The sequence below is a fragment of the Staurois parvus genome, unplaced genomic scaffold (assembly GCF_062004578.1).
Source record: "Staurois parvus isolate SC_StPar_1 unplaced genomic scaffold, SC_StPar_1.0 ptg000014l, whole genome shotgun sequence".
Taxonomy (NCBI): Eukaryota; Metazoa; Chordata; class Amphibia; order Anura; family Ranidae; genus Staurois; species Staurois parvus.
In genome coordinates this window covers 12,961,858-12,978,398 of record NW_028317810.1, presented here as the reverse complement: position 1 = coordinate 12,978,398, position 16,541 = coordinate 12,961,858, and positions in this window count along the sequence as shown.

Sequence of the window (16,541 nt, the reverse complement as noted above, 5' to 3'; positions counted from 1 at the left end):
TATATTGTAGTTATATTGTAATTTTCATTGGATTCTTCCGTGCCTTTGATCCCTTCACCATCCACCAGTGCTAAACCAACAATAACCGCACTCACCAGATAATGGTGAGTCAAACGCCTTTCAGGGATATTAAGGGCTCCTGGACCCCCTTTGCTTTATATAAGACCTCCAAATAATGCCTCCTCTCGGATATGGATACCTCTTCTGGTTACTCCTCTCACCGAATCCCCCAAGGAAAATCAGGAAGAAGAAAAAACCATAGTGTGATACCGTAGTGGTTTCTCATCAAAAGAATCTCTCCAGACCACTCACATTTTAGCAGGATATAACCCGCATTTTATTGAAACAAAAACGATCTTTCCTTAAAAACGATCCACTTTTCATGTACAGCGACTTTTGTATAAAGACCCCACAGCCTAGTATACAGCAGGATGGCAGACCTCAGATGCAGACTCATCCACTATGCAAAAAATGGCCCCTTGGAACGCACTGCTGGGCGTGCGTTCCACTCACCGGAAATGACGTCAGACGCCGGAACAGGCAACCGGAAGTGCGTCAACGCGTTTCGCCCCACCCACAGGGCGTTATCAAGACGCTCTTTTCCTCTGCCAAGCCGCTTATAAAGCAGTGGGAGATCCCTCCCACTAATTACTCTGGACACAAAAACTATCCATCACCGCCATCCCTCTGTATACCCATGTGGGATCCCCTTACAACAAAGACAAATGCATTTTATTAAAAACCATACTTTTATCCATAACCTTATGTCTTCTACCCCTATACATAAAGGTAGAGACAGGGAATTACGATACATTAATTATTAAAATAAAATGTGAAATAGAAATAAAAAATATACAAATAAATGAAATAAATTAAATAAAATAAAAATAAAAATATAAAAATAAATAAAAATAAAAATAAAAATAGAAATAGAAATAAAAATAAAAAAATAAAAATAAAGATAAACGTAAGAATAAAAATAAAAATAAAAATAAAATAAAATAAAAATAAATAAAAATAAAAATAAAAATAAAAAATAATAAATAATAAATAATAAATAATAAATAAATAAAAATAAAAATAAATTAAATTAAAGAAGGAAAAATAAAAATAAATTCCAAAATGTTATATAATATACAAATTCAAATCACCTAATCATGAAAACGCACTTCGGACATTAACTATATTTTACCAATTGGACAAAAAACAGTTTATATCAATATCTACATTCAACCCATTAGGATATAATGTACCCATTTGGTATATCCACTTCGTTTAATTCTGAGAAACATTTATTACCATATTTCCCCCTCTCCAAGGGGCCTCTACTCTATCTATCCCACAAAATTTCAACGATGCCGGATCTCTATTATGATATTTTCTAAAGTGATATGACAAACTATGATGTTTAAATCCCTTCTTTATGTTTCTAATATGTTCTCCCAATCTGGTGGCAAGTTTTCTCGTTGTTCTCCCTATATACTGGAGTTTGCAAGAGCACTCCAGCAAATAGGTGACATGCGTACTGTCACATGATATAAACTTTTTGATCTTATGGGATGCACCATTATAACAGGATTGAAAATCCTTATAATGCCTTTTACTGTCCCCTTTCAAGGATCTGCAGGCCAAACATCTCCCACACTTGAAAAAACCAGCCCTATCTAAAAATGTGACCACTTTCCTAGGTACATCTGGAACATTTTTTACAAGTCAAGTTCTCAAAGTTGGTGGTTTTCTATAAATAAACAACGGTTTACTAGGTAGCACTTTCCTGAGAGTTTCATCCCTTATTAGAATTGGCCAATATTTTTTAATGATGTTTTCAACCAATTTATAATGCTTAGAATATCCTGTAATGAAAGCCAAATCTCCTAACTTTTTTCTTTTCTTTTTTTCTTTAAGAGTTCTTCTCTACTAATCTTTCTAACCTGTTCCAATGAAGCAGCCAGAATATCTTCTCCATAGCCTTTTTCCCTAAACCTTTGCACTAACAACTCAGATTGCTCCAAGAAAACACCTTCATCATCACAATTACGTTTAATCCTAATAAGTTGACTCTTAGGGATGGATTTTAACCAATTTCTATGGTGACAACTAAAATTTGGAATGTATCCATTCCTATCAACTTGCTTGAAATATGTCTTGGTGTAAAACCTATCATCTTTCTTATAAATTGTCAAATCCAAAAAATCTACTGCCTCTTCACTAATATTTTTGGTAAATGATATATTGAAAGAGTTATTCCCCATTTCTTGAATAAACTCCTCCAATGTCTCTCTTGTACCTTTCCAAATTATAATAATATCATCGATAAATCTTCTATAAACTAGCAACTCTGTAGTTCTTCTCTTGAAAATGGCTTCACTTTCCCATCTACTCATGAACAAATTCGCCACTGATGGTGCATATTTGGCCCCCATGGCCACACCCCTTGCTTGCCTATAGTATTTTCCAGAGTACCAAAAGTAATTATGTGACATAGCTAAATTTAAACTATTAAGTATAAATTCAGTTTGCTGTGATTTCAAACCTGCTTTAGCCTCTAAGGCCCACTTAACTGCTCCTAGTGCATCCGCATGTCTTATATTAGTATACAGGGAGTTTATATCCACACTAGCCATCACACATCTCCCCTCTTCCCTAATTCCCCTAATCAGATTGATCAGATCACCACTATCCCTCAGATATGCTGGAAACATAGAAACTAGAGGCTGCAGAAACTTATCCACATATTCACCCAGTCTGCAAAACAAAGAATCTATCCCACTAATAATGGGTCTCCCGGGGGGTTTAGTAAGATCTTTGTGGATTTTTGGTAATTGATAGATCACTGGTATTATTGGGGCAGATGGTACCAAATATTTGATCTCCTTTTTATTAAGTATTCCTCTTTTACCACCCTCTTTGATATGTTTTATTAACAGATTCTTATATTTATTGGTAGGGTTACCCCTTAACAACTCATATGTTTCAACATCATCTACCAATCTACTTAATTCTGTGTAATAATCTACCTTATTTAGTACCACCAAGCCACCACCCTTGTCTGCCGGCCTTATAACGATATTTTTATTTTCCTCCAGTTTTTTTATACCAGTTACTAAATCCTGTTTCCTCCTCATAAAGGGAATGGATAAATCTTCCAGATCATATTCCACCATCTTTTTAAAGGTTTCTACACAACAATTATTAGCAATTTTTGGATTAAACACAGATTTATTCCTCAACTGTGTATGCAGAAAATTATCCTCTCCCTTTCCACTGTTATACTCAAAATTCTTGTAATTTCTATTAATCCAATACTTCTTTAAATTTACTTTCCTCACAAATTTATGTAAATCAATATAAGTTTCCAATTTATTAAGTTTTTTGTCCGGTGCGTATTTCAATCCTAATGCTAAAACTTTTAACTCTTCTTCATTTAAAACAGAATCACTCAAATTAAAGATCCCTTGATTTAGGCTGACCTCTTTCTTTTTCCTTTTCCCCCCTCTGCATCCCCTCCTTTTTGCCAATAGGGGTCCTGTTGGTTCATAGGAGGTCTCCACCCTCCTCCCCCTCTCCTGGGTGGATAGAAAGGTCCTCCTCTTCCCCTCATCTGAAATGACCCCCTTCCTCCTCCCCCTCTCCATGGGGGTCCCCCATACCCCCCCCTCTGAAAATCCTCCCTCATTGGCGGATATCCATAATCATGAGGTACTAGGGTGCCCCAATTATTAAAAGGTTCAAACCTATTGAATACTGGTACAGTATATTTTGGTGTCCCATTTTGATTTTGTTCCTTACTTTTCATAGGGGATTTTCTTTTACCCTGAGGGGATTTATTTTTAACCATAGGTGATTTCCCTGTCGTCCTCTCATTTCCTATTCCTGGTGAGGAGCTCCTAGATTCACTATTAATACTCGTAACATCTTCTTGCCATTTGTAAACATTATTGGCTTTATAGTCCTGCATATCTCGATAATATTTTTTAATTTTCTTTTTCTGTGTGTCTTCATCCACTTTTTTAACATATTCCTGAATTTGTTTAACCTTATCTCCAAACTCACTGGAATTACTGAAAGGTGTCATTTTATCTTTTAATTCCTGAATTCTTTCATCCAACAACTTAAGTTTCCTTTTCCTTCTCTGTACAATAAGTTCCATTAATTTCATTTCCACATTATTAAAAAAAGAGAACCATTCCTCATCCAATTCCTTACTCATCAAACCATCATTAGGTCCCACCTCCCACATTAACCTCCTAGGCGTGATCCTCTCTTTTATATATTTTTCAAGAGTGGCCACATCCCACCATGCTCTAATTTGTTTATCCAATGAATTCTTAAGGTGTCTAAAATCTTTAGTTAAATCCATATGCTCATAATTTTGTGAAAAAACATCCTCTATATTAACCCTTTTCTGAGATGCAAAATTAAAAATATCCATGGCTGCTAAGTTTCAAAAGTGATACCACTTCAAATATGTAGAAAAGAAAAAACCTCAGCGCCCAGGACTCTCTTATTACACACACAATTCCCCGTGAGATGCTGCTGTACACAGGTGCAAAAACCAAAAAAACATATCAATAAATACCAGCGCAAACCCACATAATAAATTGCATCACCCAACCTATTAAATTAATAATAAATAAATAACAAACTTTAGAAACTGTGACACAAAACCACTTTTGTGTTAGTGAAATAATAAATAAATAAATAAATAATTTAAAATTAATAAGTCCAGTGACAAATAAATCCCAAAATAGCAGTCCCGTGACAAAATTAATTATATTGTAGTTATATTGTAATTTTCATTGGATTCTTCCGTGCCTTTGATCCCTTCACCATCCACCAGTGCTAAACCAACAATAACCGCACTCACCAGATAATGGTGAGTCAAACGCCTTTCAGGGATATTAAGGGCTCCTGGACCCCCTTTGCTTTATATAAGACCTCCAAATAATGCCTCCTCTCGGATATGGATACCTCTTCTGGTTACTCCTCTCACCGAATCCCCCAAGGAAAATCAGGAAGAAGAAAAAACCATAGTGTGATACCGTAGTGGTTTCTCATCAAAAGAATCTCTCCAGACCACTCACATTTTAGCAGGATATAACCCGCATTTTATTGAAACAAAAACGATCTTTCCATAAAAACGATCCACTTTTCATGTACAGCGACTTTTGTATAAAGACCCCACAGCCTAGTATACAGCAGGATGGCAGACCTCAGATGCAGACTCATCCACTATGCAAAAAATGGCCCCTTGGAACGCACCGCTGGGCGCGCGTTCCACTCACCGGAAATGACGTCAGACGCCGGAACAGGCAACCGGAAGTGCGTCAATGCGTTTCGCCCCACCCACAGGGCGTTATCAAGACGCTCTTTTCCTCTGCCAAGCCGCTTATAAAGCGTTCTGTTCCGGCGTCTGACGTCATTTCCGGTGAGTGGAACGCACAGACTCCTTTGCACAAATTATTGCATGCGGTAACAAAATGTCCAATTCACACAAACAAAAAGATTCTGTGGTATTTGACGCAAAATTAAAAATGTGTCGGTAAATACCACAAAAAAAGTATGCGGTAAGCTATAACCTTTTTGGGTTTGTTCAGATTCGTTACATGTCCATTTGGAAATCTGGATACATCTGAATCTCCAAAAATGAAATTTGCATCTGAAAAACTAATCTAAACTAACTAAATCACACATGTCTAGTTCATATAAGACCACAGTGTCAAACTGGTAGCCCTCCAGCTGTTGCCAAACAGTCCCATGAGGCATTACAAGGTTGACAGTTACAAGCATGACTCCCAAAGGTAGAGGCATGATGGGACTTGTAGTTTTGCAACAGGTGGAGGGCCGCCAGTTTGACACCCCTGTGTTAGACCATCTCACACTATCAGTAGCCCAGCATCTGCCCTAAACAGAAATGCTTTGGTCACATTAGCAAAAAGTGACAATATTTGTTTGATTATCTATGGAAAGGCAATAGTGCATTTCTGTATTAATTGCAAAAATAATTGAGTACTGTTTGTGATGCTCTTTTTTTTATTTGCACTAACATCCAAATTTTCAAGACAAGCTTTTGGGTGTACCTCCTTCTTCAAGGTCCAAGTGGTACTGTGTTGACATTGAAGGAGGAGGTACACCCCGAAAGCAGGATAGGAGAGGGGCCGTCAGTCAAACCTAGCTCATCTTGAGTGCCACAGTAGTGATTGGGCAAGGTTTTCTTATCTGTCTAATTACTTTGTTCTTGGAGAACAGATGTTTTGGGCTGTCTGCCCTGTTACCATACTGTATGTAACTTATATAAGATACAGTTGTTTACTTTGAGTGCTCGCGTTCAGGTCATGTATGTGTTAATCATGCAACCATAATCAATGCTTTGAAGTATCCTATAATCTCATTATCTCACACATTTTGTTTTATTTACAACATATTTTAAAATAAGTGCATGAGTATTTTTGATCATTTTTCTATGAAAGAAAAAATGATCTTTTTACCGTATAGGCACTGCATCCACACATCAATTGCATGTGCATAATCTCATGGTCTAGTTATGCGTACAAGGATGGACAGGTCTTCCACAATACCTCATTGCTGTGAACTACCTGTTTATCTTTGGCCCAGATGTTTTAGCCTTGTTTAATCAACTGTATTTATTTATCTATCATCAGAATAACTGCTACAACCATAATTCATAAAGAACAGATTAACAATCAATATTTTTATTACCAGTTCATTAAAGGGAATGTATAATGGCTTTGTAAAGATTTTAATTCTTTTAATAAAAATACAGTACAAATTCAATCTTTTATTAGCCAGATAAATATGAAATATTGCACTAATGTTTTGCATTTTCCTTTTAAGCCAGTAGGACCTCATTCTCTTTTTATGTTTACAGGCTGTTTAATGAAACAAGCTTGTTGGTTACAGAACTCAATAACTCAAGTTAACATTTACACACAAATGTAACAGAGTTCTCAGAGAAGTGACTTATCCCTTATGAGACTTCCCAGTTTAAGGTTCCTGTCAGACAAATTGTATTTCAGCATATGTCGTGCTATCTTTTTAGATAACCCATTATGCTTCAGGAATGCATTCTCAAGTATTTTATGTCTACTTGTAAAACAAAAGTTGTATATAGATAGTAGAAAAAACCTATGTAAAGCAACAATTTAATGAATTTACCTGATTAAAAAAAATATATAAATTACCCCAATCCATAATAGTTTGCCTTTAATAAAGGTTATCTATGATATAAACACACTCAGCATTTAAACAGGCCTTCATTAAGCTGATATGGCTATGAAAAGTGCCTGATCTGTATCGTTGTTTTATAGGGGTTGCTCTTTCATTCACCTCTCATAAAACATGTTCATTCTATGCCACAGAACATATTACATCCCAGCTGTCTATGGTCTCTCATGAACCCTGCTGCAGGAATGCACAGATGGGTGTCTATGCTCTGGTCAGGGCCTGTACTGTCACCAAGCGTTTGCTCTTTAAGAATTAATGCGGATGGATGGAAGAAGCAATTAGAAATGGATAGATGAGCTGACGGGCACCACAAAAATGTTTATACACTTGTAGAATAAATAGACACTTACATTAAGAAGGCTGATTTCAGTAACGAAAGTAGTAACTGCTGAGCTTCTAGTGGGAGAGTGATATTTTCAACTCCTTGTGTGTATGTCAACATCAAATACATTGATACAAAGGTCAAACAAGTGCAGAAAGATGAATGACCCTCTGAGGATATGGATGATGGCATACTTACGATTCTTTCTTTAACTTTATCCACCAATGAGGGCGAGGTGGGGGCCAAATATTATGCCTGGAATATACTATACACCTGCCCTAGTTCATGACCAAATTCTGCTATTAACATTTCTCTTACCAGTGTTGTTTTTTAAACGAATGGAGATACATAGACTACATTCTTATATGTATTTTAGTAAAAAAGGGCTGACCAAAATTGAGTAGCCCAGTTCACAAATATTGCCAATAAATAACAGTCTTCTGGCAAATACTGGAGTTGCCAGAATGCCTTCCCACAGTTGATTCCAGCTAAAGAAATGTTTTGAAAATCAAACTCGTCCTTGATCAATGTCTTTTCATTAAACTCTTGTACTGATGATAACTGGCAGCCATACGTACAGCAACCTCTAGCAACAGGAGTGCTATATTCAGAAAGTAAACCCACAAAAGACCACAACCCTGAATCACTGAGGCTGATTTACCAAAGGCATGCAGGCTGTTACTGTTACATAGGAAGTTTCTCCAAAGCTTCATGAATGTGGGGAATGTGACAGTGCACGGCGTCAGACCCCAGCCCTTCTCACCAACTCGCGACTGAAGAACCAGCCGATCTCACACACCGCTGTCACTTGCGTAACAATGCCACTCTCATCTGCGCCCTGCACAAAGATTTTCCAGCTCATGGGACCACAATCTCTGTCCCAGCAGCCTGAGAGCTATTGTTACTGGGTCAGGTTAATTATGCAATTAACCCTTCACGCTGCCACCACCTCCTTTTTACAGAGAAGGAAGAGACTCACAAATCTTAGCAGTAACACTATAATATTAGTATAAGCATCTGTAATACACACTGTCACCACAGACAGATGTATTCAGTGGATTATTACATACAGTAGCACTCTTCAGGTACAGGGATTCTTTAGTTTGCATTAAAAGCTTTAGAGACAGTTCAACACTTTTCAGAAAATAGGATTTATTACTAAAAAGGTCAAAATGGTGCAATTAAAATATTTACAGAAAAATATGTAACAAAGATATAAAGAGAACAATAAAACAACAGAGAAATAAAAGAAAGAAGTTCAGAAGGCAGAATATTTGCAAAAGTCCTTGGTTTGAGCAGAGTCCAAGTGTCCAAACAAAGGCTGGTCTTGCTCTCAAGTCTCTGAGATGGTTCCTGTTCGATGTTAAAGGAGAGCTCATTTTTCTCCAGGCTGTCAGTCTTTTTCTATCATCTCAAAGGGGTGTCTCCTGAGAATAAATGGCCAATCATCCCGTTTGGGGATGGGTATTAGGCGGTAACCAAGGTTATGACCAAATCCCTTACAAGTTCCTACTAAGGTCAATAACCATCAGTAGGTACAGGTAGCAACCTAGCAACTGGCAGATTAATAATTATAATTATATTCTAAACGCACAGATGCCAAACTTAGCAAATCTTGCCACTTCGGATAAAAGAGACTGCTTTATTTTCTTTTGTAGGTGCTAACCTTGGGATGTAAGGTGTCATGTGACTCATATTAAAATGACCTCTCCAAATATGTACTTCATATTAAGGTGCCCAGTTCCTGCTGAAGTTTATGAATTTGTATGAAAAAGTACTCATATGGAATGTACGTTTTATGGCACACTCTAGCTCTAATGGTCTAACAGGTCATGACTGACTGAGTTATTGTTTTACGATCGGGCAGAGGAAAGTGGTTTTCAAGCAGACCCCCTGGAACCAAACTAATTAGTGGTTTACAGTCCTGGAGTTTATCTAGCTGTGTTTTAGATAAGAGGCACTTTTGACCTCTGTTCACTTACAGACTCACATTCCATTCAAAAGGGAGGAGGGAGGACAGGAGAGACCACATGGCCGCAACCTAACAAGATGGTTTGTGATGTACAGCGTCCATGCCTCTATTGCGCACAATCATAACAGGGAAGTTCCCCTTTGCAAAGAATATCCAATCACATGCAAGGACAATTAAATCATTTTTGCTTCCATTGGTTTGGATGACTGAAGTCAGTAGTGGTTCACCTCATTCTTCACCTCTGAGGCAAATTTCCCAGCAAGGTGTAACTTCTCTTGAAAAGTTAACTGCCTATTTGTCTTTAGTAAATCAACCCCAATGTGTGTTACTGTTATACTATGATTGCATAACTAGGATCAGCATGCTCTAGATGGTTTGCTCAATTTGAGCTACTAAGGAATGCTGTAAGACAGTGTTCTGTATCTGCCAACTAATTGAGAGAACATATATTATATAATTTTCTTCTTTTAAAACAGTTTATACCAACCACCAAAAAGCAAAACCAAAACTAGCTTATGTATTAGCTTCAAGGAGTCAGAAGTAGGATAAACTTTGAATTGGGAACATTACAAAAGTTTACAGGGTTAGGCCTACATAGTTCTTTAAATACAATGTCATAAAGGAGACTAAATGCTGTTTTATCTTGTACCTATAATATCAAGGATTCTTCAACATGTGCTGTGGAGTCAGTAATATCAATAATGTATATTTAACCTGTCTTACATTTTTTAAATAAATTTAACTTCTCTCACTGAGCTGCATCCAGCTGTGGGGTCTGAACACCTGCCGAGGTTTGGTACTTGGATCCGCACACTTCTGGGAACTTCTTCCTTTGGTGGCTCCCAGCACAGGACACATAATATTCTTCTTCTAAAAGTAAGCCATTCTTTTCTACTACAGTTTAGTTTTTAGTTCATGCTACCTCTAGAAGTCCTTTGCTTTCAGCTGCAGGTAGAGTATTAGCTTTCTCCTTGGGTGCAGTATTGTAAACTGGGAAGTGCCAAGCTCTTCAATCTGCCAAAGCAGAAATCTGTCAATGGAATGGTGGGGTCCTGGAATGATATCAACTCATCTGGAATGTTAAAAGTAATCATTGATCTGAGTGGAGAAGATTCTTATGAGGGTATCATCTCACAGAACCACTTAGGTTAAAATCCGTGCAAATTATTCACTGGAGCAAATGAACAGCATACTATACATTTTTGTGTGCATGTTTCATAAATTATTTACATTAGGTTGTTTTAGTGGTCCTAACAAAAATTACGGAAATATTCACTTTATGAAACTGTTTTCTAAGCTTTATTGTGATCAAATTGAACCAACAGAAAGAGGTGAGGGGAAACACTTCATGGGAAACATAACATTTATTAATCTATTTCCTATGTTCTAATTATAGCTAATGATGGTCCAAGTGTGAAATGTTGACAGCTTTTGAATTTTTTGTTCTATACTCTAAGCTAGCACCTAAATCCCACATATGAGGAGTGCTAGAATCTATTGCTGGCTAGGAGTCCATCACATCTCCACACATATCTTGGTATAATCTAAAGGAAAATCATAATCTAATCTACCATAATCTAAAGGAAAAGCCACACAATGATGATTCCTTCATAGGCAAAACTTTAAGCACCCAAAAAACTTTGCAGAGGGGTGGTCCTGGGGGAAGGACTTGCCCACTGATGAAAGTTTTACTTGTGAACATATTATCATTCTGTGACATTTTCCTTTGGAGTATACTGAACTCAAAGCGTGATGATATATAACATATATCAGTGGCTAAATGGTTAACACTTCCGCCTGGCAGTACTAGGGTCGTTGGTTCAAATCCCAGCCACGACACCACCTGCCTGGAGTTTGCATGTTCTCCCTGTGCCTGCGTGGATTTCCTCCCACACTCCAAAGACATGCTGGTAGGTTAATTGGCTCCTATCTAAACTGCCCTAGTATGTGTATGTAGGAATGTGACTTAGGGATCTTAGATTGTACACCCCTTGAGGGTCAGGAACTGATGTGAATGTACAATATATATATATATGTAAAGCACTGTGTAAATTGACGGTGCTATATAAGTACCTGAAATAAATAAATATGGTATGAGTTTAGTGTTTTTGAGAATTGTGCAAACAAATTATATCCCCTTTTTTGCATTTCATTTTTTCTACAGTGTTTGCATATGGGTGTTGCTCTTTGCATTGCATAACTGGATAAGCTCAAATACACAAAGAAAAGAGATTTATCTAAAATTATTACTAAAGGAATGGTTGTAAATTTTCTATGACTGTGGAAACCATGCAATCTCCATTTTATGAGTTAGTAATTCTTATGATTCTGCTTTATTCTGTACACCCTTGACCTAAACTGGCAATAACTGTAATGAATACATATCTACCCTTCCAGCTACTCATTTTAAAAACACTTACTTTACATAAAAAAAATAATAATTTTAGGTGCAACAAGCCAGCCATTTATATTAACATACTGCAATCTTTGTACACCTGAAGCATAGCAGTGACTATGGGTATACAGTGGCTTGAAAAAGTATTCATACCCTTTGAAATTTTCAACATTTTGTCATGTTACAAGCAAAAATGTAAATGTATTTTATTGTGATTTTGTGATAGACCAGGGGTCTCCAAACTTTCTAAACAAAGGGCCAGTTTACTGTACTTCAGACTTAACAGTGCCCCATCTTTGGTATTAGGGGGAGGAATATTGCCCCATTACTGATGTTAGTGGTGGAAATTATGCCCCATTATTGGTGTCAGTGGGAAAAATAGTGTCTTGTTTCAGTGGGATGAATAGTGCCCCTATCCATCATCACCAACAACTCCACTATCACTCCCGCCCCGCAAGCCAAAGTCCTTGGCGTCATTCTTGACGCGAACCTCTCCCTCCAACCGCATGTCAAATCACTCACAAACACATGCAGGCTCCATCTTCGCAACATTGCCAAGATACGCTCCTTCCTCACCCCAGACACCACCAAACGTCTAGTACACTCCCTCATCATCTCACGCCTTGACTACTGCAACTCCCTCCTCACTGGCCTACCCAAGTGCAGGCTCTCCCCGCTCCAGACCATCCTGAACTCAGCTGCCAGACTCATCCACCTCACCACCCGCTCCACCTCTGCCACCCCCCTCTGCCTCTCCCTCCACTGGCTCCCGATTGCCCAACGCATCAAATTTAAACTCCTAACCCTGACCTACAAAGCCATTCACAACACTGCCCCTGACTACCTCACCAACCTGATCACCAAGTACCACCCTACCCGTACCCTTCGCTCCTCACAGGACCTCCTTCTATCCTGCTCCCTGGTCTCCTCCTCCCATGCACGACTGCAGGACTTCTCCAGGTCCTCCCCCATCCTCTGGAACTCACTGCCCCAATCCATCAGACTGTCGCCTTCCCTATTCACATTCAGGCGCTCCCTCAAATCCCATCTCTTCAGGGAAGCCTACCCCACCCTCACCTAACGGCCATCCTCCCTCATTCCTCCCACCACTTCATCCCCCTCAGCCACTTCCTACTGTACCTTTACCCCCTCCCTCCTAGATTGTAAGCTCGTAAGAGTAGGGCCCTCTTACCCCTCGTACGTTGTTTGTTGTTGTACTGTGCCATGTATTGTCCCCCCTATTGTACAGCGCTGAGCAAACCCTTTGGCGCTATATAAACTCGTAGTAATAATATTGGCAAGTAAAGGGCCACATCTGGCCCCTGGGTCGCAGTATGGAGACCACTGTGATAGACCAACACAAAGTTGCACATAATTGTGAAATGGAAGGAAAATGATAAATGGTTTTCAAAATTTCTTACAAATAAATAGCTGAAAAGTGTGGCATGAATTTGTATTCAGCCCCCTTTACTCTGAGACCCCTAACTAAAATCTAGTGGAACCAATTGCCTTCATAAGTCACCTGATTAGCAAACAGAGGCCATCTGTGTGTAATTTAACCTCAGTATAAATACAGCTGTTCTGTGAAGCCCTCAGAGGTTTGTTAGAGAACATTAGTGAACAAACAGCATCATGAAGGCCAAGGAACAGACCAGACAGGTCAAGGATAAAGCTGTGGAGAAGCTTAAAGCTAGGTCATAATAAAATATTCCAAGCTTTGAACATCTCACGGAGCATTGTTCAATCACATGAAAATTAGAGTATGGCACAACTGCAAACCTAACAAGACATGGCCATCCACCTAAACTGAGAGGCCAGGCAAGGAGAGCATTAATCAGAGAAGCAGCCAAGAGGCCCATGGTCACTCTGGAGGAGCTGCAGCTATCCACATTTCAGGTGGGAGAATCTATTCACAGGGAAACTAAGAAGAGTGGCAAGAAAAAAGCCATTGTTGAAAGAAAGCCATAAGAAGTCCCGTTTGTAGTTTACAAAAAGCCATGTGGGGGACACAGCAAACATGTGGAAAAAGGTGCTCTGGTCAGATTAGACAAAAATTGAACTCTTTGGCCTAAAAGCAAAACATATGTGGCAGAAAACTAACAGTGCACATCACCCTGAACACACCATCCCCACCGTGAAACATAGTGGTGGCAACATCATGTTGTGGGGATGCTTTTCCTCAGCAGGGACTGGAAAGCTGGTCATAGTTGATGGGAAGATGGATGGAGCCAAATACAGGGCAATCTTAGAAGAAAACCTGTTAGTCTGCAAAAGACTTGAGATTGGGGCGGAGGTTCACCTTCCAGCAGGACAACGACCCTAAGCATACAGCCACAGCTACAATGGAATGGTTTAGATCAAAGCATATTCATGTGTCAGAATGGCCCAGTCAAATTCCAGACCTAAATCCAATTGAAAATTGCAATTCACAGACACTCTCCATCCAATTTGACAGAGCTTGAGCTGAAAGGTGGTTCTACAAAGTATTGACGTAGGGGGTTGAATACAAATGCACACCACACTTTTCACATATTTATTTGTAAAAACTTTTGAAAACCATCTATTATTTTCCTTCCACTTCAAAATTATGTGCCACTTTGTGTTGGTTTATCCCAATAAAATAAATTTTTGTTTTTGGTTGTAACATGACAAAATGTGGAAAACTTCAAGGGGTATGAATACTTTTTCAAGGCACTGTATGTACAAAATTAAAGCAGTGTATTCCAATGACATCTTACTCTGGGTTTATATTATGACAGTCTTAACTCTTATAGGCAAAATAGACTGAGAACGGAGTGTTACATTTAAAAATCATTTAGTCAGAGGGAAGTTCATAATGGGGAAAAATACTAAATTGCTTACAGATTGGTACACTAATAGCTATATTATGAAGTTGCATGTATGCCTCTTCTCCTGTTCCAATCTCCAGATCGTAGTAAAGAGAATTCTGAAAATATACCATGAAGATAATTGGTAAGGGGCAATTTCAATGTCTTTCCAACCTGGCTAGGTGTTGGAGTAAATTTATACATTTAAGACAGTACATAGCAGAAAATTAAATAAAGAGACCATAACTTAGTGTAGGCACCCCAGGTCTCCCAAGTTCTTAGCATGTGCACACCCTTTATATCAGGGGCCTCCATACTTTTTAAACAAAGGGCCAGTTTACTTTCCTTAAGACTTTAGAGGGGCTGCACTGTGACAATCAGAAGTAGAAAATGTCCCAGCATCAGTTGGAGTAAACAATGCTCCATCCTTGGTGTCATTGAGAGGAATTATGCCCCATCATTGGTGTAATTGGGCCTCGTTGTTGGTGTCATTGGTAGGAATAGTGCCCCTTCATTGGTGTCATTGATGGGAATTGTGCCCCATCACTGGTGTAACTGGGAGGAATTGTGCCCCATCACTGGTGTAATTGGGAGCAATTGTGCCCCATCATTGGTGTCATTGGGCCCTATAGTTAGTGTCATTGGGAGGAACTGGGCCCATTGTTGGTGTCATTGGGAGGAACTGTGCCTCATTATTAGTATCATTGGAAGGAATTGTGCCCCATCATTGGCGTCATTGGTAGGAATTGTGCCCCATCATTAGTGCTTTTTGGCCCCATTGTTGGTGTCATTGGGAGGAGCTGTGCCAAATTATTGGTATCAGTATATTAAGTAGTGCCCCAAGGGCCGGATAAATGCAAGCAAAGGGCCGCATCCAGTCCCAAGGCCGCAGCTTGGAGACCACTGCTTAATATCATTCGATTCTTGTGCACATCAATACTGTCAGGTGCCACTTCTCAGGGAGCTCTGCCTACACTGGGCGTTTTCCAATACCTTGACCAGAGGTGGAGATACCATTTCAAGTATGCATTTCAAACGTTCAAAGTACCTTCTGAGATTTAGGGGCTCATTTATACTAGATGTGGTTCAGGCAGGCACTGGGACCCCCTTCTGCTGTCAAATAGACCTGAGTGCTCCCCACTTCTAGGGCAGCTGAGAAACAAAGGGAATTCTAAATGCTCATGGTTTATAATATTCAAGTGATTTTGGGTAACAAGTAACTCTATCACTACCTGCCTCAGTGGTACAGGCATGCAACATTCTTTCTCTTCTTAGTTTGGACTGGAAATAAGAGGAATGTTTTTGGTCAGATCCCAATTGCAAATATGAACCATAAGAGAGTTCAGGACGTTCCAAAGGCTAATTTTTATATCAGTCTACCAATATATGTATCTATCTGTACTTGGGGGGGGGGGGGGGGGGGGCAGGGGCTCTTTGATGACTTTGTCTGCCTCTACCTTTGATAGCATATTTCTTCTCTCCTTCTTTATTCTGATGTTCAGCGCATGAACATTTTGCTACTGATATCGTGCTTGACACCACCCTTTACCATAATTCTATGTATCCAATATTGGCCTTGGTCTCTTTTTGTACCGCCTTAGTCTAGCCTAATTTTGGAACAGCTACAATAACTGGTGGGCATCTTAGTATGTAAAAATATAAAGCTTCCCTGAAAGCTACTGTCCTCAAATCTGCATAAGCAGCTGACCCTCACAGTTGTAGAAATAATTACGAATGCTTGCTGTAGATCAACATAAACAGTTCTTACTGAAGATACAT